This window comes from Aulonocara sp. 'chitande type north' Nkhata Bay, linkage group LG7 (genome assembly GCF_057382095.1).
Source record: "Aulonocara sp. 'chitande type north' Nkhata Bay isolate Kocher_YH1m ecotype deep benthic linkage group LG7, A_spYH_male_GT1.1, whole genome shotgun sequence".
Classification (NCBI taxonomy): domain Eukaryota; kingdom Metazoa; phylum Chordata; class Actinopteri; order Cichliformes; family Cichlidae; genus Aulonocara; species Aulonocara sp. 'chitande type north' Nkhata Bay.
This window is the reverse complement of record NC_141350.1, coordinates 17,500,699-17,520,152: the sequence shown is the minus strand read 5'-3', so window position 1 is coordinate 17,520,152 and position 19,454 is coordinate 17,500,699.

The window sequence follows — 19,454 nt, the reverse complement described above, 5'->3', positions numbered from 1 at the left end:
CGTGTGGACAAGATCCAAGTTTTAGAATATGAGAGGTGAAAACTGAAGTCTGGGAGTGCCAACTACATGACATCTTTTCCGGCAAAGTCATTTTTCAGTCTCTCACTTTGTAGATGGTCCCTGTACACTCATTTCGCAGACAGCTCCACATGGACACAAGGAGAAAGGAGAACAATATAGAATTTTTACGACTCATACCGATATTTGGTGATTTAAAAATCAGCCGATGTTTTTTTTCCTTCAGACACACAAAACATACACAGATTTCCCTAATATTTGCCATTGCTAAGATCACAAGGCAATGCAGTTTAAAAAATAATCGTTTATTGTCACAAGTCTACTCATTTACTGGCCAGCTCTGCTCGGATGAGCTGGTTGTTGTGTTTGTGGAGTTTCAAACAGGTGGTGCTAACAGAGAAAACACAGAGTGCCCCCTGATGGAAAAATTACGGAACATCAACACTCACAGCATCTCTTCTTTACCTTATAATATTTGTATTAATTGGCCATTATAAATGTCAATACTGATATATCAGGAAATAGCCAACATCGGGATCTTAAAGTTGTTCTTGTTTACCAGATTGGAGGATGACTTGTTTTATTTTAAACAAGCTCATAGTTTGTTGTCTGCCTTAATGATATAATTTGAAAGTGGTGTTATTGATCTTTGAAGAGGTTCAAATATGATACATTTTTTTCCAACTTACGTAAAAACTATTTTTTTTAAAATAAACCCTTCCCATTACCCAGCCCTTGTGTAAAGTTTGACAATGATATGGCTTAATTTATCTCTCATTATAATGTGCCAACATGATCAAGGTCTGCAGCTATTGTGCAACGACATGATCAGCTTGTTGGTTTTCCATTTGGCTGTAATAGAGTTCAGAGTTCCTCTTTGGAGAAAATGGCTGGAATAGTCATAGTTTTTGGCCTTGCAGAATTCACCCCAAGTTTTAAATTCAGGATTTGTTGCCATCCTCCATCCATCCTCAAGATATGCAGGAGGTTAGGTTAATTGCTGGTTCTAAATTGACTTTAGGTGTGATCAGATGGATGGATGGATGTTTACTGTAATTTCTTTGTGTCAGTCGCTGAAAAAAACGGGATCCCAACAATACTGTGAATGTAGCTCAGGGTGTTTAACACTGTATTTCACACCTCAATCTCCATTGTATAACATATATCAATTCACAGCTTTTGGGTTATTTTCCAGCTGCAAATACAGACTTTCACCCACAATGCACAATGGCCTGTTCAGTCAGAATGTCACAGAAGGGTCACTGCTCCACGCTTTAAGAGGCGTACATCCTGAACATTACCTAATTCCTGTTCAGGGTTACCCAAACACGGCCTCCTCCGACATTTATTTGATCTGCAAGTAGCTGCAAGATTTGTCTGTTTCTGCTGCCCGATATATAATAATCCTTCTCAGGTAATGCTTTGGGGCCGATTTCTTATTTACAACTCCTTTTTAAAAAAATGTTAACCATAAATGTCAAGCTCCTGGAGACAGTGAGTCGGGGAGGTCCTGCCAGGACAAAAGCATGCTGTCCAGACTCAGTCTACAGCATAGGTGCATTAAATCATTATTTTTCAGACAGGAAATCTGCCATTGGACATTTTGCCTGTAAAATGTATTTTTAAGATTAAATGATTCCTGCCTGGCATTGCTGAAGTGTTCTTACACTCATCTATTCAGTGTTGAAGCTTGTCTCTAGTGAAAACTTAAAATGTTGTTCATCTTATGATTAATCCGTGCCTGATCAAGGTTTACTTAAATGTGATTCAGACTGATTCCAAAAGGGGGAAAAAACAAGTCCGGAGCTTGAGTCTTTGACCTGGCCTTATGCAGAGCCCACCACATTAGCATTTTTCTCTTGGCAGATGTTAATGGTGAGGTGCCTGACTCTCTGCAGTAGCCCTGTGCTTGAGGCTCTAGGGAAGAGGGGGGGCTTCTTGCTTCTTACTCCTTACTCACCCACCTCCAAACCACAATATGCTCAATGTCTGATGCCCCCCTCTCATCTGACCTCAGAGGCAGGTACCAGAGCAGTTGGACGTGGCTTAAAGCCCCACAGGGCCACCACCAGTGACCACCACCACCCTCCTGTCCCTGACCTATCACCCAAAACATTACCATAAACTCCTGCCCAGGTGCCAAGCATCACAGACACAGCCGTGCTTACAGTTATATGCTCTGCACTGACTCTCCGTGTAAAGATAGCTTTGTCAGAGGGCAGAAAGTGGAGCTGGTGGAGAGGGAGAAGCACCCTGGTTTATAATTGCATTTTACACGCGACGTTAAACCTACTGTGGTGTTTTTACGTTTTGTGGCTTGGGGCATTGCCCGTGGAACGCGCCCCTACCCGCTGCATCAACTACTGTGCGATATTTGAGGCTGATGAAAAATGCGCCCGCCAGTGTGTGAACTGTTTTATAACATGCCACAAGCCAGCATGTGCCATGTCCTTTACTCACTTGACAAATCACGCCGTTTTGCGTTGCCCCAGCCCCTGTGAAAATTGAAGAATCAATAGAGGTCTGAGGGAGAAGACCACACACACATGGTGTTACGGTAATGATGGGCTGAGTCTGTTTGTTTGCACAAGCGAAGAGCAGGCTCAAATCATTAATGAGTGCTTTGCGTCCAGCGTGTAACCACAGCTAAGCCAGTGGGTCAACAAGGTAGGCCAGACTAACCACTTTGTGTGTGTCGTGCGCAGATGCATGTGTGTGTGTGTGAGTGTGTGTGCTTAAGACAGAGCGAGAGAGACAGAGATCTGTACATTTCTGCATGTCTTTGAAAATAAAAATGAAATCATTTATTATTAAAATGTGTCTTTTTCTTGATGTGTTAGTCGCTCTTCCATTATCTAGAAAGACTCACTATAACGTTTCTATATTTAACATGGTGCTATATTTACTTGCGCCGTGACACACAAATGCTGTTTTGTTTTCCCAGTGAGTAATATTTCTGAGACATTTCGTTGTGAATATTTAAACACGTCAAAAAAATGCTTCACTTGAAATTTCCAAATCGTTATAATGCAGTTTTAGCCAAGTGCACTTCAGCAACTCAAAGCTGATGCATTTACTGTAAATGAGCTTGTCTCTGTTGGTTTCCTGGCCAATTACTGTACAGTGAACTTAGGTCCTGTATTTATTTATCCATAGGTTATTTTAAATGGACTGCACTCAATGTAGAGGCCTTGTTGAACGGTCTTGTCCTCCCAGCCTGCCCTGGGACATGCTAGCAGTGCTTGGCAGACAGACACGGATGCTGAAGGCAGCCTCTGGACAGCTTTATCCTGAGTCGAGCGAGGCCACCCGCTTCGTTCTCACCAGGGCACAGTGACTGGCACGGCACTCCCAGGCTTCAGTTTTCACCTCTCAATTTTCTGTTTCTCTAAGAAAACTAGAGAACACTGAACACTGTTTAAAACCCAGAGTCCATGAGAGGATATCAACATTACAAGAGAATAGGAAAGTTCAAACTTGGCATAATACATTAGTGAGCAAATTATGCTTTAAAACTTTCCAATAAGATGATAATTAAGGGGATTGAATACATGCATAATGACTAAGTTACAGTTCCCAAGAAGTGTTGTCAAAAATCAAATGAGCTTATGCTGGATCTAAATGGCCACTAGGGAAGTTATACAAAGAAGGGGAGGAGAAAAATGCTTTTCAGATTATCTTTCTGTGCAGCAACAAGGTGCTGGAAAGGTTTCTCAGAGATTTTACTCCATATTTACATGATAGCATCACACCATTGTCACAGATTTGTTGCTTGCACATCCATGATGGGTGTCTCTCTTCCACCACACTCCAAAGGTGCTCTAATGGGTTAAGATCTGGTGATTTCATGTTCAAGGAACCAGTTTAAGGCGACACAAGGCAAGATTGATCCATGTTCTCAAGTTGTTTCTCCCACATTCAGAGCCTAATATCTGAAATCTAGATTCATCGAACCAGTTAGCAGACAGGCGTTGTCACTCTTACCCAGTGTGGTCTTCTGCTGCTGTAACCCTTCTGCTTCAAGGTTATGTTAGTAGAGATGCTCTCCTGCATATCTTGGCTGTAATAAAGGGTTATTTGAGTTACTGTTGCCTTCCTCTGCCATTCTCTGTAAACCCTAGAGAGTCACATTTGTGGTAACAAGGAGTTGGACACTAACAAAGTGACTAGTTAGTGTATACTCTAATCAGCTGCAATCAGTAAGCAAAAGAATTGTTGCTGCAGTCCTATCAAAGATATCAGTATTAGGCCTTCAGCAGAGCTCTCTAAGAGTATCTATTCATTCTGCTTTATTCAACTATGGGATTTGTTGTTTTGTTGAAAACACTTTCAAGTTTGTTTATAAACCTAAAGTAGTCAAATGTGGTGAACAGTGACATCATGTCCTTTTACTGACAACCACATCTTTTGTTACTGGGGTTTTTAACTAACACAGACAGACAAACATTTAAAATTACATGAGCTCGGTCATCTACGTATTGAGACACAATAAATTACAGCAGCAGTAATAAATGACTAAATGAGAGGGGACGCTGTTCATGGATGTAGTGTTTATGTCTCTGTAGAGCTGTGCAGATGAACAGATTCATAGCCTAATAAAATTAAATGAAGACCAAAGTCAAGCAGGTAAAATGAAGCTACTGTGGCTTACATATGAAATTAAAACTCTGTATACATTTGTAAAATCATCAGCATTCTGCCCATTTAGTTGTTGTATTAAATGTGATTGTCTTGAGAGCAATTTGGCGTGATAGTATTTTAACATAAACCACAATATCCCATTTATAAACCCTTTAAAGTAGCTATTTACAGTCTCTTTAAATCTTTATGAGGCATGTGTTTAGAAGTGTTGTGGCATTTCGTTGGCCTTCGGTTGATGAGGCATGTTCAGTATTTTTCAGAAAGCTTCATACAGAGAAAAATATCTCCACCCTGTTAGCAAAAACTCAAAAATAAGTTTCCCTTTCATAAATTGAAAACACGTGTTCGGCCTTGATGATGTAAATGTTCAAAAGTGTTAATTTACTAATGAGCAGTGAGTCCATTAGACATTTGATTACATACTCTGGGCAGGAGGTAAATCAACACTGCGTCTAATTCAAACATGAGCTCTGGCCAGGCAGCTTGTTTTCTGTCCGACTGTGGTTTTCCAACAGTCAAAGTCCATGAAGTGGATTTGCTCACAACAGCCAACATATTTCTCCAATCTGCATCCCCTTGTAAAGCAAAGGAAGGAAGGCAGCGCTCACAACTGTTTGTTTTGCACTGCCCACGGTCTCACAACCCTGTAACATAAGGCCGGGCTTTCATTGCCTCTCGGCTGCATGAGCAAAAGGGAATTAGCTTTTAAAAGTTTGTTTTGTGAGAATTTTAAATAAAGAAACACTGATTTAGACCCAGATCCCCTTTCTCTCAGATGGGGTATGGCTTGTGTGGGTGGCTTTGGAAATACTGAGGCAAGCTGAACATGTTTATGTTACACTGTCCCCAAGGAGAGTCGAGCTTTGTGGTGCAGATGGATTACAGGGGGGAAAGAGCTGTTGTAGACGCTTAAAGTTCAGTGTTAATGGTGGGAGTGAAGTGGCTGTGTAGGTGTGATGTGTTCATTTCACAGGTTGCTGGCATTTCTGTACACGTCAGTGAGGGGAAAGGGGGGGATTCCCACGCCTGCCCAAAAGGGCGTTTAAAGGTACAGATTTTAAAGCTGCACACAGTGGGTCCCATGTGTAAAGGAACGCCTATAATGAGTCCACGGGGAAATATAACCCGAGTATTTTTCCACTTTTTAGCTCACTGTTTTGGTTTTGCCACGAAATTCAGTCTCACCACTTTACTTTCCACAAAACCTACTTAACCTCACCAGCACTAAACAGCAGATATAGTTAGCAAGCTAGCCGGTGAGCATAGCAGACTATTTATTAGTTCTAACCCTAACCCAAGCTGAATATCTTCTGTTTCCAGCACTAAGATAAGGTTAGAGATGCTCGAATTTACCACGACAGTGATTTCTTTTCTTTCTTGGCCAATGAATAAATAAGCTTGTCTGATTATGGTTACATTTATCATTGAGCAGTGTACTCCCATGTTTTTGCTTTAAAATGTCTGACTTGTTACAATATTACAATATTTACACCTAGCATCCACAATATGTTCCAGTGGGTTTTTTGACTGCATTTTAATTTGAAATTATAAAAGAACTGATTTTCAGAAATGATGATGCTGGCGTCAGTATCCCTTCCCAGTTGGTATTGGTTTTGAGGACACCTCACCTGACACTCACTGGCTAATGACGTGATTGACAAGACATGTGCTAATGACTCTAGTAATGACTATAATTTAATGTTATACTCGGAGTCTGGGTACATGAAGTCTTCAGGACAGTGTTTTTCCACTAGTACCAACTCAGTTCGACTCGACTCGGTTTCAGATGTTTCCGACTAGAAATGAGTATCACTATCGTGTGTGGGGTCGTTATTCCAATGTGGCCGAACATCCTGTGACGTCATTTGTATGCGACACAAACACCACAACAATGGAGGACGTCAAGGCAATGGTATACCTGCTGGTTTTTGGTCAGACTCAGATACCACAGTGTTGCTCTTTGTGCAGCCTTTTTCCTCGCTGAAAGATTTCAAAAAAGGCAGTTTGGATTTTTGTGAAGAAGATGCTCTCATGACTCATCGAGTGAGTCACTGACTAGCCAATCTGTGGCAGGCACTCTGACCTCACATTTTCCAATTCCTTGGAACCCCGTACAAGGTACAAGGTACTACCACCTAATGGAAAACCCTTAAAACTGAGTCTAGTCAAGCTGAGCCAAGTAGGTATCAGCGAACGGCTAAGAGAGCCAGATAAGTCGCCCCCTGCTGGTCATTAAATAGAATGCATGTTTTTTATGCTGGTTAAAACTGTGCTGAGATGCTCATCTGGGTGAAAATATGCAATATTTGTGTGGATGTATTCTCAGTATCGCTTGATGTCTAAATAGGCAACTCACTGCAAAAATGCCCATTTTCGGTTTCCAGCATGCTATCCTGGCATCTTGCGACCAAATAATATTTAAATTTAGGTTAAAAGATGGGAATAAAGTCTCATGGCCCGGGGGGGTAAAATACAGTAAAAGATGTCAATGGATTTGTTTTAACACCTCCACAGCTGTAGATATCTGTTCCCAATCAGAACTTTTCTTGTAAGAGCACACCGGCTCTCCGGTACAGTAATGAACCGCAGTGAGAGTTTGCCTATGCTGTTTGGATGGGAGTGTGTGTGTTGTGTGTATATGCGTGTGTGGGCAGGCATGCCTGAGGTTGCTGAGCCTCAGCCTTCCCCTCAACATTAATAAGGACTTCCTTCCTACCAGACAGTCAAACACCTGATCATTTACCAAGGAGGACATGCCCACGCATCCCTCAGAGCTGGCAGTCTTCAGCCTCTAATAAGGATCACTCTGTGTTCTTAAGCTGCCCATCAATCAAACTGTTCACATGCTGGACATCCATACACAAATCATGTTTTCTCTCTCTCTCCACTCCACCCCTAATGTGTTAGAGTGTGTTTGCGTGTTAGGTTTAGACTTAGATATCATGGGTGGCGACTATATCCAGAGAGACAGAGCAAGAAATAATCCCACTCGTACACAGACCACTTCAAAACTCCAGTTGGCTTCTTGTAAAAGTGTTGAGCCAAAATACACTAGGTGAAATGTGCATTTTTATGATGTGCATAACCTCTTATTTCTCCTCCTTAAATATCAAGTTTTGAAATGTTTTTTCCTTAATTGAATTAGAGTGGCTAGTCACAACTGACTCAGAGGCGCAGATGCGGTCGAGAATCACTTGACTAGGCAGTTTGCTGAACAGAAGATTGTCCTGTTTGCAGAGTTAATGCTTTTAACTGCAATCAGAATTACTCTTAAAGTTGAAGTTGAATCTAATTTTCTTTTGACAGTTGTCATGTCTGATGTCTTACTACATTGCTGGCTGTTATGAATCTGGTTGTGTTATGTTAGAGTTTCAGGGTTCATATTCTGTCTCGATACCTCCAACAATGTTTCAGCAACAATGTTTGTGCTCGCAGGCTAAGAGGGGAATAAAATATCCTTAAACTTAAATGGAAACTGACTATTCATAGCTCTTTCATCCCAGGAGTTTATCACAATGCAATTCAGGATAACTTAGTTAATCAAATACAGATCAATCAACCGAAACTCATCTGGTCTTTTGTCCTGTATCCCTCAGAATCAACAGATGCTGAATTCAATTATTACTTTTTGTGTATCAGGCAAAAAGTCAAGATGTGATCATATTGTTGGGCATAAGATTTTGTTTTTAACTAAATACAGTGTTGAAAACTGAAACAAATGGACAAAACCAGCACTAAAGCAACAGAAAGCTTTCTACATGGGAAAGAAGTTTGGGAGATGATGTCATAAATGCTTTGACGTGGAATAAGATTTTGATGCCAAACCAAGTGCAAGAGATGCCGTTTGAGGTCGTTCTTACTGACACCTGCTGTAAATTGTTCTTTTAAAAAAAACAGAACTATCCCCCACATGAGTGAACAGTTTACCCTGTGAAGGAGTTGATAGAAATTTGTAAATTAGATTTGATACGTTTATTGTCAGTAGCTCATGAAACAGAATCCAGCTACTTTTAAAGATGAAGTCATTAGGTACACCTGTTCAATTGCTTGTTAATGCAAATTTCTAAACAGCCAATCACATGGCAGCACCTCAAAGCAATAGATGTGTAGACATGATCGAGGACACCTGCTGAAGTTCAGATGTGAAGAAAGGTGATTTGACTGCATGCAACTGCTGATCTGCTGGGATTTTCCCATATGACATCTCTAGAGTTTAAACAGAAAAAGAGAAAATATCCAGTGAACGGCAGTTCCCCTTTGATGCCAGGGGGAAAAGAGGAAAATGGCTTGACTGCTTTGAGGTGGAAGGCAACACTAATTTTAAAAAGCATTGGTTACACCCAAGGTGTGCAGAAGCTCGTCTCTGAATGTACAACGCATCAAACCTTGTATAAGATCGGCTGTTGCAGCAGAAGACAACTGGTGGCAACCGGAGGCTGAGGCTACATTTCACTCAGGTTCAATTTCAGTCTCAGTTTCTGCTGCAACGGTCAGATGGTAGGATCATGATTTAGAGTAAACAGCATGACAGCATGAATCCATCTTGCTTTGTATCAGTGGTTCAGGCTGCTGCTGGTGGTGTAATGGACTGGGGTTTAGTTCCTCTGCGCACTTTGGGCTCCTTAGTACCAAATGAAAATCGCTTAAACACCACAACCTACCTGAGTGTTGTTTTGGACTATGTCCATCCCTTTATGACCTGATCTCTGAGAAATGTTTCCAGCACCTCGTTGACTCTGTGGCACAAAGAATTTGAGCAGTTCTGAACTTAGTACTAGCAAGATGTACCTAATAAAGTGTCCAGATTGCCATCCAGACTAAAAAGATTGAGTTATAATGCCCACACACACACACGCGCGCACACACACTGGCCAACCCCACTCTGTAGCTGAAGTTGCAGTCAAATATTCCTCTTAACCTCATGTTTGATAGTTGCTCCTGAAACCACGAAATTCAGTGGCCCTATCAAAGACAAACAGCACAAATCTTTATTAAACGCAATTTCCATAATGTAGTTTCTTTTTGAATATCCCTCTGTGTGGGTTTTCCACAAATTTAAGCCCTGCTTTTCTGCAGTGCGAAGGTTCTTAGCTCTGTTTGATTAGGGCAACACACAGGAGGTCCACTGCCACGGTGTTTTCTTTACCTGGGCCCATAACTCTTAAAAACACACAAACACTTGGGTTGTAAATGACCTGTTCATCACACAGTGACAGGAGAGGTGATTCTGGACTCTTGGTGGGCCAGGTGTGCAGATCAGGACAGCTGTGGCATGCCAAGACCTGTTGGCATGGCGACGCGGGACCGTGGAAAGTTCTGGAATCTGTCGCTGCTGGCAGAGCTGAGCTTCTGAGCAGGACTGGTGTTGGCTTTGCCTCCAGCTGTTTCTTTACAGACATGCTGAACGCCAGCTAGAGCCGGAGGCCAAGATCAGCCCAGAGAGTCTGGCCACACACAGCCCACTTATACACACGCATACAGGCACCCACAGTCATACTACAAGCCCACACAAACAAACACACACGCATTTGCTGCAAGCTGCCAGTCTTTGCCAGAACAACAAAATGCAACAGATCTGTTAAAGCTCCCACAAGCTTGCTGTTACTGTTTATTTTATATTTCAAATCTAGCTTTTTTTGTGTGGTATTTGACTCCTTTCTTTTAATCGCTTTCCCTCCAACCATCTATTTTCTTTTTTGTCGCTTTGCCAGCTTCGGTTCATCCTGTCTCTCCGAAGAAACCAAACCTATTTATTCTCAGTTATTTATAGATGCTTCTTTGCTTTTTAACTTTTCTCACTTTCTAATATTTCTTGTAAGTTTTTCCATATTTTCTGTCTTATACTGGTGGATAACCATGTGAAACATGACCCAGGTTTCCAATAATGACGTTGGGGTATGTACAGATGATAACTGTACACTTAAAAAAAAAAATTAGGCTTTAGACTGCTCGAAAGACTCAATTTCAGAGATTTTTTTTCCTTCTTTAAGATCTGTGTGATGTCAGTGAGAGCTACATTCCAAATATGGTCACCTCTTTAGCAGCCAATCAGAAGACAGTTAACTTTAAGGACCTAAAGGCAAGGTGGAACCAATGCAGTCTGCATAAATACCCAAAACAGCCACATCGATCGTGTTATTGGAGTTTAAATCACTTAGATCACTTTGAACTCTCAGTGGCACCTCAGTATTTGTTTGCATTGGGGAACTGAAAGAGCACCGGGGCGCAGAAAATAACTACTGATTTCTTGCAGCCAAAAAATGCCAAGATATGATTTCATGCTCTTAAACGAGAAGTGTGAATACAGCTAATTTCACACTGTCAATGAACCGAGGTGCACAAATGCTAATTATAAGATAAATAAGGATTATTTTCAATTGTTTTTAACTGTTACCAAGGAAATATATGACTTGTGAGATTAAAAATCTCTGTTGCAGCAGTGTCCTGGCCAAGATAGACAGCATTTCAATTAGCAGTGGTCACACTAACTAAAAATACACATGTATACGCATGTACACTGCAAAGCTAAGGAGAGTGAAAATATCAGAAAATGTAATTGTCCCAATCTTCTCAGGCAAAACAGGTGCAGTAATGTTGAGGCTGAAGGAAGTGTCTCCAGGTAATTTAAAATAACTTTAAATTGACTGTGAATCCAAGAATAAAAATATGGGGCTGGAAATGAGCATAATAGTCTCTTTAAAATATTTATTCAATTTATTATATTGAACTTTTGCAACTGTGAAGCACTTTGACTTTCTTTTGAGCTTATCTTGTATACGATGCCACGTAGTACTTCAATCACCCTCTGTTTTTACATGTGCTGTATGAGTAAACTGATTTGGGTAACTTTACAAAACAAACAGCAACTCATTAATGACTTAAAGTCATACTTTTAACGTGATTCCAGTCAGATTTGCAACATTAAACTTTGCTAAATATACATGTTACTTTTATTCCATATACCAGATAAACACAGCTATATCTTTCCATGCCCTACTAATCATAATGTGACAGTGTATTACACAGTGCTGTAATGTTCCCACTGTTGCTACCCACTATCACTGGTGCTTGAAACCTTTGATTGAAGTACCTTTGAAGGTGGTGTCAGTGAATAATTGCTATGTTGAAATGGCTCCACCACAGAAAAATAAACTTACCATCTTTTGTTTTCTTTGTGTGGTCGATGGTAATTCATTGAGTAAAGAGGAATGGGAGGGAATTCTTTTGAGGCTCTTGTTTGCTAATTCATTACCTTCTCAAGACTGGGAAAAAGTGGCTGCGGAAATTAAAATTTATTGAAAACTATTTCAGTGGTAAAGTTGGCTGTGTTTCTTGGAGAACGTTTTGGTCATTGAGGAGCTGACCTGCTTTTGTGGCTGCGCTCAGAGGAGGAATGTGTAGGTTTTGCGGCTGGTGGAAACCTACAGTAAGAGGAACTGGTAGCATAGGCAACATATGGACTGATCAGCAGTCTTTCATGTTTAAAATGAAAACACAGGGATTCTTGTTCCTGTAGGTAAGTGGGCAATATTTTACCAGCAGAGTAGTACATTAAGTGCTAAAGTGAATTTGTCATAAGTATCATTATGCATTATTTACTTTTACTGTCTGAACTTCAGAGTCACAGGCTTCTTCAACCTAGAGATATGCTTTACTGAACAACAAAAGAAAAAACTTTTCTTTTTCTTTAGTAGCAAAGGTATAATATACACTATATGAACAAATATACCGGGCCACCAAAATATTAGAGCTACAGAAGCTGCTTGGGCATGGAAGCCCATACAGCTGATGTTAATGCCAGAGGAGGTTTATTGAGTTTTTTTCTTCATTTCTTAACATTTGTGAAAGAATGGGTCATTCTAAAGAGCTCATTGAATTAGAGCATCGTACTGTAACAGGTTACCGTCATTGCTTATAGTGTATATAGTGTCACGTCCTTTATGCTATCTGAAATTTCAAATCTGCTTCCTTTGCTGGCTTTTAGAGCAGGGATAGCTCAGTAGGTAGAGTGGTCACCATGCTCGCAAGATCGGGGGTTCGAATCCACTGACTACCTGCCATGAGGTACCCCTGAGCAACCTACACTCTGCTTCCCGGGCGCTGGATTGGTGGCTGCCCACTGCTTCACTAAGTGAATGGGTTAAATGCAGAGAAGTAATTTCCCTACAAGGATCAATAAAGTACACATATCATTATTATTTAAGTTCAACTGAAACCAACATTGAAAACAGTTAATATAAAACACTTTAGAACGTGTCTGAAATTACTGACAAAGTCAAATTCAGCAGTTTAAACACAGTTTAAAACGGTTTTTGCACACCAACAGGTTTAAAATTGTTGGATGATGGTAGACTATAATGCAGATTTTATAGTCCAAAAACTTTGTATTTAACACGGTAAAATCTAAAAGATATGATTAGGTAAGTTTGGTATGGGCAGAAATCTGTGCCATCAGAAACTGAATTTGAATAAGTTCAATTTGAATTTGAATTGCTCAGATTGAATCTGAATTGTAACTTGAATAAATGCTTTTGAAAACTGAATTTGAATTAGTCTAATTTGAAATTGAATTTATGGTTTGAAAATGATCATCACTAATTGAAATTGAATTTTATATTTTGAAAATGAATTGATTCTGCATTTTATCCTTTAAAAATTCAGCTCTCGAATAATTTCAGTTTCACTTCTCACCATTCAGTTTCAGTTCTACAATTCAATTTCAGTTCCAAAATTCAGTTTTTTGGAACTTACATCCGGTTCCGGTTCAAGCGCAGATTAATAGAACTACGTTTTACTAGCGGACCGAAAGTGTTACTGACGGGAATCTACAGCGTCTTGAGCTGAATTAAGACTTCAGAAGTCATTCGTCATGTCGAATGACCAGCGGATAAACTCTCAGGTTGGTAATAAATGTATTACATGTATAAGAACAAGCGTCATGTTAACAAATGATAGCCGTAAGGTAACTTTTATGCTTATTGTAGCTGTTAGCTAAAAGCGCTAATTTAGCGTAGTTTGCCCTGAATTCAGATTTGACAACAAATATGATCGACTGTTTCTAGTAGAATTCCAGAGTTGTCATCTTGGACCCTCTCAGAGTACCCCTCTGTATGCTTGCAGAGACCCCTACAGTAGGGAAACATGCAAAACGGTGTCCAAACCTTTGTGTTTTAGCTTTATTTATGTCTTATGCTGGGCAGACACTGTGCGATTTTTTTCAGTCGCGCGATTCAGCTTCTGCTCAAACTGTACGATTGACTCGCAGGGGTTAGAAGTTCGTAGGTCACGATGCAGGTCTCACACTATACGGCCCGATGCTCTGATGCGACCCGAGTGCTCACACTGTGCGTCCATAAAATGAAGGTTATAAGAGAAATTCTGTTGCTCGCTCTCTCTCTCTGTCTTTCACTCACACAGACACACCACCACCATCAACTTTGCTAAATTGCTAATGAAAAACATTGATCAGGCAGCTGTGATTGAGCAGCAGTGTAAATCCAACTATTTTCACGGTTGTTGTGGTCGTGATAATTTTGTGAGGCCACGTCGAAAAGGTTCGGGTGAGCTTGCCATAGTTCTACAAGTTGTGCCTCCATCGCTTGTGTGTCCAGATCACACGCTGCACTGCCGTGCTGCGCCGTCTTTTTCGCTGACATTTGTGTTTGCGCGTGCGCAGTGTGAGAAGCTGCGGCGACACCCTCACGACCAAGCGATTGATGATCGGGAGCTGGTCGTGAGGTGTTAATCGCTTCTCGTTACCCCCCGTATACTACACGACGCACGATGAAGGCCAAAATCGGGCCGATCGTCAAAACGGTCGCACGACTCAAAAATCGGCTCAAAATGGGCCAAAAATCGCACAGTGTAAGCCCAGCATAACACAGCATCCCAACTCTTTAGCTAACTTAATAACTTTAGCTAAAGTGAATAGTTAGTCTAATTCATTAGTGCAGCATTACTGGATCATCTCTGTTTGAAGTGATATAATATGATATACAACTATCACTGAAACAGCAAACTTTGTAAATAAGCAAACAACACTTCTCATTCTCTAAACGTTTGGCCACAGCTGTAGATTACACTATCAGTGCTTGTTCACTCTTGACAATAATAACATTTCTAAATTTACTTTGTGCATTTACAGGTAAACAATATCTAATATTTTATTTAAATGACTGCTTTGTCTTTGAAAAGGGTGAAGAGCCTGAGGCCGGTGACAGTCCAGTTCTACTCTAAGTACATCCTTACAGTGGCTCACAGGACTGGGCCACATTCCTGTCCTGCCAGAAGAGAAGAGAAACTTCAGAGTCTTCATGCAGTTCAACCACACCTGTCATATTCCGTATGACAGGGGTCTCAAACTCCAGTCCTCAAAGGTCAAAGTGTCATGCAACTTTTCCATGCCCTCGAGGACTGGAGTTTGAGACCCCTGCCGTATGGTGTTCATGCTGTTTTCTACCCCACAGTTACAGCATGTCTGACTGCCTGTTCAGCATATGCAAAAATATATGATGAGTTTAAGCATGTGATGACTAAGGCCTTCCATTATGGTGTTTGTCATCACATGTCACAGACATCTGGATGATCATTTGGAATAAATAAAATACTAAAAACGTGTTACTTCATATTTTATCTTTATTATTATTGTTCTTATTTTACACTTTTCATTGTTAGGCATTAGGTTTATTTGTAGTAGTCCTTTCCAACGTCTTTCCCTCTTCCATGTTACTGTGTCAGCATCTATTTGGGTTTGGAAGTGGAACAGAAAGTAAAGAAATCCAAAGTGCCATTAAAACCAGGAGAGGTTCTTATATTTCAGAAGAAGGGATTAATTCAAAAGAAATGACCTCAACGCCATATTTTATTTAGGAACCCTGGAGAGCACTTTGCAAAATAACACATTCTTATAATTTCACCCTCGGATGAGCCAAGCTACGACTGTCAGGGAAGGTGATGTAGGTACAGAGAATATGAGAGTGGTTAAGTTAATGTCTCTTGTCTAGATGAAGGCACAAGAGGGATCAATGGCAAGGCGTAGAGATTCAGTATCTTCAGTCTTCAGTGGACACTCCATTTCTGGCACAAAACACCTGTAAAAGATGGTCGATTTAGGAGGTGACCCGACAACTTCAGCCTGTCAAACATATTAATGGAGCAGTATGCTTTAAAAAAAAAATAATTAATTAAGCATTCACTCAGTACCCTAAGAATTATTATGGTAGTTAAACACAGTGATAGTTGTATATCATATTATATCACTTCAAACAGAGATGATCCAGTAATGCTGCACTAATGAATTAGACTAACTATTCACTTTAGCTAAAGTTATTAAGTTAGCTACAGAGTTGGGATGCTGTGTAAGACATAAATAAAGCTAAAACACAAAGGTTTGGACACCGTTTTGCATGTTTCCCTACTGTAGGGGTCTCTGCAAGCATACAGAGGGGTACTCTGAGAGGGTACAAGATGACAACTTTGGAATTCTACTAGAAACAGTCGATCATATTTGTTGTCAAAGCTGAATCCAGGGCAAACTACGCTAAATTAGCGTTTTTAGCTAACAGCTACAATAAGCATAAAAGTTACCTTACGGCTATCATTTGTTAACATGACGCTTGTTCTCATACATGTAATACATTTATTACCAACCTGAGAGTTTATCCGCTGGTCATTCGACATGACGAATGACTTCTGAAGTCTTACTTCAGCTCAAGACGCTGTAGATTCCCGTCAGTAACACTTTCGGTCCGCTAGTAGAACATAGTTCTATTAATCTGCGCTTGAACCGGAACCGGATGTAAGTTCCAAAAAACTGAATTTTGGAACTGAAATTGAATTGTAGAACTGAAACTGAATGGTGAGAAGTGAAACTGAAATTATTCGAGAGCTGAATTTTTAAAGGATAAAATGCAGTTTCAAAGCAAATCAATTCATTTTCAAAATATAAAATTCAATTTCAATTTAGTGATGATCATTTTCAAACCATAAATTCAATTTCAAATTAGACTAATTCAAATTCAGTTTTCAAAAGCATTTATTCAAGTTACAATTCAGATTCAATCTGAGCAATTCAAATTCAAATTGAACTTATTCAAATTCAGTTTCTGATGGCACAGATTTCTGCCCATAGTTTGGCTACCAAACCTAGTAAAACTAATTCTTAATCCTTTTCAGAGGAATATTTTTTCTTGGCATCTAGAAAATTATGTCACAGTTCTTTGCACTGCCTATAAAGTTTTGTCTGGCTCTATTTTTTCCACTTATGGAAACAGTTGCCAATTTTCAGAGGTCTGGTCTAGGTGACCTATTTGGATGGTAGAAGACATTGGTAGGAGGGAGGGAAGTATAAGCTTTTGTGACTATGAAGGTTTTTGGCAAAACTCAGGATATTGAGATTGATTTTACTGTCTTGACCCCTAATTCCAAGAATAACTATTCCCAACATATTAACAAAGGGAAGGGCTGCTTTTACAGCAGTGAGCTCACTTTTTTCGTTCAGAAAGCTGTTTTACTGCTTCTGTCTTTTGCAATTAAGTTGGGTAAAACAATCAGTTAAAGTCTTGCCATTCACTCATTTGATAGTCTGCTGGGAACCAGTATAACCAGACTGACTGAAAGACTTCCTGTCTTCTGTCCCCCTCTTACCAGGCGCAGAGTTGGTGGATATGGTTAGCAGCAGTCATAACAAGCATTTTTCAAAATGAGCTTAGTCTGATGACAAGCTCAGACAAATTGAATGCCTGACAGTGTTTTCCAGCCCAAGCCTCTGATGACGCTGCTCAACAAGGGCCTTCTCTCCAACGCTGTTGAGGGAGGAAACAGAAAAACATGTTCTTGTAAATGGAGCAGACATCATCTAGGAAGGGAATGTTTTTAGCGTCTTACACCCAGCTGGACATGCAGTTTCCTCAAGCTGCTGCAGGGATTTTTATTGAATTTGCCCCAAATCATTATGTTGTCACTTCAATTTCAGTCTCACATATGGCATTATACTTACAGTATATCTTAATGTGTGTGGTTAAAACATTTATTACCTAGCCAGAGCGTGTCCATCAACTCGCAATGTTTCACCAATAAACCAATTTCCATTTATTGTCTGCTGCTGAAGCACATCCACTCTGTCCATATCCATAGTGACTGCCGGCAGTCGGCCAACCCACCCATCTGGTCTCACTTTGACACCCAAGGCTACCATCTTGTAAGACTGAAAAAAGTAAGAGCTATAGAAAGGTGACAACAGTTTTCCTTCCTAGTTTACCTCCCTGCACCACACTGAGCCTGACAAGCTGCTGAAAAATAGGACCAGGTCACATTTCACCCTCAAAAGAATGTGCAACGGCTGTGAGTAACCCTGTGGTGTGGTCTGGCTTGGCATGTTTGGTCTGGCTCCTCATAATATCATGTAGTGTGCCACTGAGGACCAAGGGCATGAACACCAAAGAGAAGTGTTGAGGGCGTTCCTACTTTGGTCCAAAATCGATGCCAGAACCTAATAGTAGCACTGTAATCAGTCTCCCCCCCTAATATTAGCACCATAGCTTTTTTCTCCAGGGTGGCGGTTGGTGTGTTTGGCTCAGTGTGTCCTCTTTGACCTTAGATTCAGTCCTGCGGCTGTGTAAAGCACCTCTTGGCATCATCGGCAAGCAGCACATTAATAAAGCACAGTATTAGCCTTGTGTATGATGATTTTACCTGAATGTCACATAGAAGATAATGATACCAGTGATTTAAAAAACATTCTCCGTTTTGACATTAATCCTGCATAACAGAACAGATTACACAGCCGATCCATAACGCTACTCGGCATGTCAGTTATATTAACTTCTTGAGCTATTGTGGCCATATGTTTTTGTCATCGAACACTCCCAAGAACTGATTTCCCTTTTATCAGAACCAGAAGTGCCTTACAATGGTGGGCTAAAGCAGAGACTGCAAAAAGGTTCAGTTACATAAGGAAATAAATTGTGTGTCCCAAAAGGACTGGATATTACCTTAAAGATAACTTGGTCAATTTACTTTAAATCATAGCTGATATTCAATATCACCCCCGCTGGCGGCTCTTACACTGCAGGGTGGCTTTCTAGTGATGCACCTGTGCTGAATTTGCAGGAAAACTCATATCCTTGTCTGAACGAGAAGAGCACGTCACTTTTGACTAGAAGCCGATCTCTGCTCAATCAAACCACCCAGTAGGCACTCTCACTCTAAATTAAAATTAAAATTGATATCCCCAGCAAGGCCAATATTTTTTGTTCTGCCACTAAATGTCGGCGATTTATCATTCAAACATCCTAGGGTTTTGTGTAGGTACTTTTGGACCTCAGGTACAGTGGGTTTGATGCTCAGCCAGAGACAATATCAGATCCATGCCAAGAGTCCAAGCTGTGAACGCTTGTCTGAGAGTTACCGTAAATCCTTCTGCTCGCACCACTAAGAAGCTCAGAAAGCCACAACCCTGCTATTTGCCACCCCTGTGGTCCTTACAGGTAGCCGCTGAGACTCCCTAAATAATGATCGCCATGTATAGGAGAGCAATGCAAGAACAGAGCTCAATGGATAAAGGCTTACCTGTTGCCCCTCATTTTCCTCAGCGGATAAGGACCGGGACTGTCAGTTTTTCTCTGTGTTGATTAATCTGGAGCTTTATTGGATATGATTCTGATGATTAATGGCATATTATCCTGCCCCTCTGATAAAAAACATTCAGCTTTAAGATATTTCCTGATTGAACCTGATATTCCTGGCTGTTATTCCTGAAAACACTAAACTTTTGAATGTAAAAATGTAATCAGCTC